Here is a 6,000-nt window from a genome sequence, read left to right as displayed (position 1 = left end):
CTGCGAGAGAAACAGGTTTGGCAGTGCATCTTCAGTGGGGTATTGTGTTCAGTGGGGCTTATTCCTATGAAATTTAACAGTTATTAGGATTTTCACCCATCTTATGCTCTCCTCCTCCTCTCTCTCTCTTTGGGATGAGAAGAGAGAGAAGTCATGGCATAGTTTAGGAAAAAACGATGGGGTTGTGATAAAGGTTTATCAAATTATGCATGGAGTAGAGAAAGTAGAGAGAACTTTTTTTTCTTCCTCTTAAAATAATAAAATGTATGGACTCCTAATAAAGTTGACGAGTAGATTCAGGACTAACAAAAGGAAGTATTTTTTCCCACATAGCACTTGCTTAACGTTTGGAGCTCATTGCCACAGGAATGAGCTCCCCACCTGTCAGCTGAAGCCAGCCCTGCGGGGAGTGCCCTGTTCTGTGCTGCTTGCAAGTGAGGGGCATGGAAACGGGTGTTTTAAACCCCGCTCCTTGCTTCAGCTGGCAGGCAGGGAAGTCCCAGGGAAGGCATGGACCATTGGACCGACGGACCAGCCCAAATGTTGTCTGGTCAGTAGAAAACGCAATTCCCATGACCCTCCAGTTCTCAAATGCCAAATTGGGCTGCTCCATGTCAAAGTTTGGTCCGTTTTCCGGTCTGTGCCCAACTCCAGTCAGAAACCTTATAGTAGAAATCCCTGTGGAAACTACTGTTAATAGAATTGCCATATACCAAGCAACTAGGTTCCTCTATTGCAGCACTCTATTTCCTATTTATGCCAGCAGATGCTTCCACAAGTAGGCCATGAAGGCAGTAGTCCTCTTCAGTATTGTTTGCTCAGACTTTCAGTCACTTCCCAGGATCTCAGGAAAAAGACGTGACTTCACTAACACTTTTCTGTGTGTGTGTATAAAGTGCTGTCAAGTCACAACTGGCTTATGGTGACCCCAGCAAGGGGCTTTCAAGGCAAGTGAGAAGCAGAGGTGGTTTGCCAGTGCCCTCCTCTGCAGAGTCTTTCTCGGTGGTCACCCATCTTGGGACCGACCCTGCTTAGCTTCTGAGATCTGATAAGATCGGGCTATACCATGCTTCTTTCCTCCCAACACTTGCTACATGAGGTCCTTTATCTGAAAATGGGCAGGATTGAAGTTGAAACCTTCTGCATGCAACATATGATGTACCCTACCACTGAGCTACATCCCCTCTGTTTCTATTACGCATGAGTGCCTCTCTCTGTCCCTCTGCCGGAAAGCAAAGTATACAAATAGCAGAAGGCAGGCACCAAAATGAAGAACAAGCATTCTTCTCTCTCTTCCTCATCTTGTTTCCAAGTTTCTGGAGCCAAAGAGATTTCATTGGGCGGGGGGGGGGGGGGTATCCATAATCAGGTTCGAAGGCCTGCTTTTTAATACGTTCCAGACTAAATGTGACAGAGACGAACATATTTTTAAGAACACTTTTGATGAACCATGGTTTTGGAGCCTGGTTACATGGAAGCCACAATTAGTATTAAGCTTAGGATCAATGCTGAGAGCCAGTTTGGTGTAATAGTTAAGAGCGTGGGACTCTAATCTGGAGAGCTGGGTTTGATTCCCCACTCCTCCACTTGAAGCCAGCTGGGTGACCTTGGGCTAGTCACAGCTCTCTCAGAGCTCTCTCAGCCCCACCCACCTCACAGGGTGTTTTGTTGTGGGGATAATAATGGCATACTTTGTAAACCGCTCTGAGTGGGCATTAAGTTGTCCTGAAGGGTGGTATATAAATCGAATGTTGTTGTTTACTTTAGTTGGGGTTATGACAGGAGGTGGAATTTACTCCATGGAGGGGAATGTCAGGAGAATGCACCAATTGCCAAGGCTGGAAGGAGCCAGTGTTAAGGGTGCATTGGCCCTTATAAGGAGGAAGTCTTATGCCAAAGATCTAAAATTACTCTGATGGAGGGTAATATTTTTATACTTGAAATGGGTTAGGTGTAGCAAACTTCCTGGAGTGCTTTCATGAACATTAACTCTTGTACAGTGCAATCCTAAAATGAGTTACTCCAGTCTAAGCCCATTGAAATCAGTGGTCTTAGACTGGAATAACTCTGTTTAGGATTGGGCTGAAAGTCCACCCCAGTTTTTGTTTAATTTTGATATCTGGTCCTGCTTTCACTCTGCTTCTTGCATATGCTTTCACCCATGGAAGAGGTTGCTTGCCTGCCTATTTTACTTCTCTGAAATTCATTTAAAAGATGTAGGCTGAAAGCAAAGGAATACTCTAATCGGCACAAACACTTCTGGACACATCCTGGGAGCTCACCTGTTGTAGTCTCTCTTTTGAAAGCTATTCCCCCAAACTTTGGAAGTGATTTGGGAATGGTGCGGGAATCTCTGCGGATGGGAGGCCTTCAGAACTCCAACTTCACAGATGTTCTTTGCTTAGCCTATTGACCATACACATGGAATCTTGAAATACATGGTCATAGATCCAGAAGCGTTAGCCATGTTAGTCTGTAGTTGCAAAATAGTAAAGAGTCCAGTAGCACCTTTAAGACTAACCAACTTTATTGTAGCATAAGCTTTTGAGAACCACAGTTCTCTTTGTCAGATGCAGCTGGCAGGGAGAGCTGTGGTTATCGAGGGCTTATACTACATAGGAATTGTATACCTTCACTGCGGCAAACTGACTCCACACCAAAAGGAGATGTTTACATTTACAAGCAAAGGAATGTTTTGATTGCCTTCACACTAATTGCATTCTGTCCCCTTGTGATATATGTCTCGTTCTTTCCCCTCCCCTCCTCTTCTGTATTTGACCAGTTCGGATCAGGCATCTGATGAAGAGAACTTGATTCTCGAAAGCTTATGCTACAATAAAATAAAATTGGTTAGTCTTAAAGGTGCTACTGGACTCTTTTTGATTTTGCTACTACAGACTAACACGGCTAACTCCTCTTGAAATACATAGTCATAGATCCAGAAGCGTTAGCCATGTTAGTCTGTAGTTGCAAAATAGTAAAGAGTCCAGTAGCACCTTTAAGACTAACCAACTTTATTGTAGCATAAGCTTTTGAGAACCACAGTTCTCTTTGTCAGATGCATGGAGGGTCAGATGCATCTGACAAAGAGAGCTGTGGTTCTCGAAAGCTTATGCCACAATAAAGTTGGTTAGTCTTAAAGGTGCTACTGGACTCTTTACTATTTTGAAAATCATGCACATTTTTAAAAAGGAAAAAGGAATATTATATGTTTTCCAAAAAAAGGGGGGGAGCATCCTTTCCGATCAATAAAGCCAAAAACCTTGATCTTGACTTCATTTTTTTAAAAAAATCCAATTTGGTTCAACACATGACAATGAATACACTATGTTACAAAAGAGACCCTCCCAGAATTGATAGTTTCAGGTGGATAGCCATGTTGATCAGCAGTGCAGGAACAAGACAGGAATCCAGTAGCACCTTAAAGATCAACAAGATTTTCAGGATGTAAGCTTTTGAAACTCAAAGCTCAGGATGGTATCTGGTCTGGTATCTGGTGAAGGGAGCTTTGACTGTCGAAAGCTTATCCCCTGGAAATCTTGTTGGCCTTTAAGGCGTTACAGGGATCTTACATATCAGGTGGGTAGCCATGTCGATCTGCAGTAGGAGAGCAAGATTTGAGTCCAGTAGCATCCTAAAGACCAAGATTTCCAGGGTATAAGCTTTTGTTTTGAGCAACCTAAAACGAGCAATCGAAAACAAGATAGCTTGTCTCAATAAAAGAAGCCACGTCCTCCGCTTTGCAGGATCTGAGCAAGTCTGTTAATGATAAGACATTTTGGAGGTCTTTCCTTCATAGCGTCGCCGTAGGTCGGAGGCGACTTGATGGCACATAACACACACACAAACTTTCGAAAGTCAAGCTCTCTGACGAAGGGAGCTTGACTCTTGAAAGCTTATACCCTGGAAATCTTGTTGGACTTTAAGGTGCTATTGGACTGGAATCCTTCAATTCTACAAGGCTAGAATAACATTTCAGAGGAAGAGCTAAAGAGGAGCCTTCCCATTTCTGCTTACTCGGGTTACAGCTTCCCCCAGGAGATGGTGCAAAACTACATTAGCTACTTTCAACATCTAAACAAACACACACACTTCTTCCTCCCTCCTCAAGCCATCCTACCCTTTCGCGGTACACACCACACATACAAATAACACCCTCCCTGATGTAATGAACTTAGCCAGAGTGGAGGTGAAATTGCCCACAGGAGAAATGGGGAAAATGTACGATGAGTAGGATTTCCTCGCCCTTATGGGATACACTTGGAGGAAGTTTGGACTCAATGCCATAGAACCAGGAGGGGAAAAAGGTAAGTCTCTTTTTTTGTTTGTTTATAATTGCTTCTTCCAAAACAGAGTTGTGAAGTTTAACAGCAATGAATGACCTTTTTTTCATCTTGGTAGATTTTCAGGAATCAAAGCAAGCACGCTCAAATAACATGGGGTGAATTCTTTGTGAGAGAAATGGTTTTTGAAAGACTTCTTTCATTCCAAAATAAGTAAAATTGTATTTTCTTTTCATGTAAAAAAGAGAGTCAAACATATTTTGCGTTGGAAGTAGTGTTTATGATGTCCAGTGAAATAAGGCACAGAAGAAAATGCAGAAGAAAATGTAAGTGGCTTAGCAAATGGAAATTACTTCTAATGTGGAAAAGTGGATAATTGCTTTAATTGATTGATTGATGGTATAATGCAGTCTGAAAGTAACAGGGCTGATAAAAGGACTAACCCAACCAATCTGGAAAATGTTCATTGTGCATAACTATTATTCACTTGTATTTTTACCAAAAGTGAAAGAGATTGTAGACTAGAGTTGAAATTCGGGGGGAAAGATTAGAATTTTGCTTAAACTTGCATATCATAAAATATATTGTGAACTCAATCACATCTTTATGCTCTTAAGAATGCAAAACTATAGACGAGGACAGTTTATTGGATGACCAACATTTGAGAGGAAGGGCCACTTTTGTGTGTCCTCCAGCTATCTAATACTTTTTATGGGAAAGAGAATCCAACGCTGGACCCAATATTCCAAACGAATCACTATAATTTCAAGGCACATGCTGTTTTGTTTTCATTCTCTTGCTTAGTAAGTCCCAATACTGAATGTATCATTTCCACTACCATTATCAGTCAACATTTACTATGACCCCAAGATGTTTTGCCTAGGCGGTTATAACCAGCACAGATCTCATCAGTATGCACACAAACTTGAGATACTTTGTTCCGATCTGTGTAGTTTTACAATTTATTACACTGATTCTCATTTAACCATTATGCGGTACAATCACTCTTTTAGAGGTCTTTGCTGTATGTTTGGGATTTTGCCATTCTGAATAATTTGACGATAGTGGAAATTTGGCTATCTCACTGGTGATTCCTGGCTTTATTAATTTCAGAATAGGCACCCTTTCTAATGCAGATCTATGGGGAAACTCCACTGCATACTTCCTTCTGTTATTAGAAATGTCCATTTAACTTTGCCTCCTGTTTCAAGTTCTTTAATCAGTGCTGGAGATGTATTTTGCTCTATGTACTTTCTGAGCAATTTTGCCAAAAAAAATTTCCAAAATTCAACTATGTGATGTCTATGGGTTACCCTGTGAAGTTTAAAAACTTAGCAAAGCAGGGCTTTACTTTGCAAATGCCCCATGTTTGCATTTTCAGAAAGGCTTTATAATGCTTTACGTGAGTTTGTACCTTCAGCATAATGCATTGTGAAATCTGGTCATGTAATTTGATGAAAACACAGATGAGAAATATGACATTGATAGCGGGGTGTTTAAGAGCAGGAACATGTTTCAGGGCAATATTCACTTCCAGGATTACCAAGCTTACCAAAAGGTTGTTGTAAACACAGAAGCATTCCAACATTCTAGGCAGCCCAGGGAGGACTAATAGTAAAATCAAAAAGAGTCCAGTAGCACCTTTAAGACTAACCAACTTTATTGTAGCATAAGCTTTCAAGAATCACAGTTCTCTTTGTCAGACTAACACGGCTAA

Source organism: Eublepharis macularius, chromosome 11, assembly GCF_028583425.1.
Source record: "Eublepharis macularius isolate TG4126 chromosome 11, MPM_Emac_v1.0, whole genome shotgun sequence".
In the NCBI taxonomy this organism is placed as follows: Eukaryota; Metazoa; Chordata; class Lepidosauria; order Squamata; family Eublepharidae; genus Eublepharis; species Eublepharis macularius.
Note: the sequence above shows the minus strand (reverse complement) of the source record.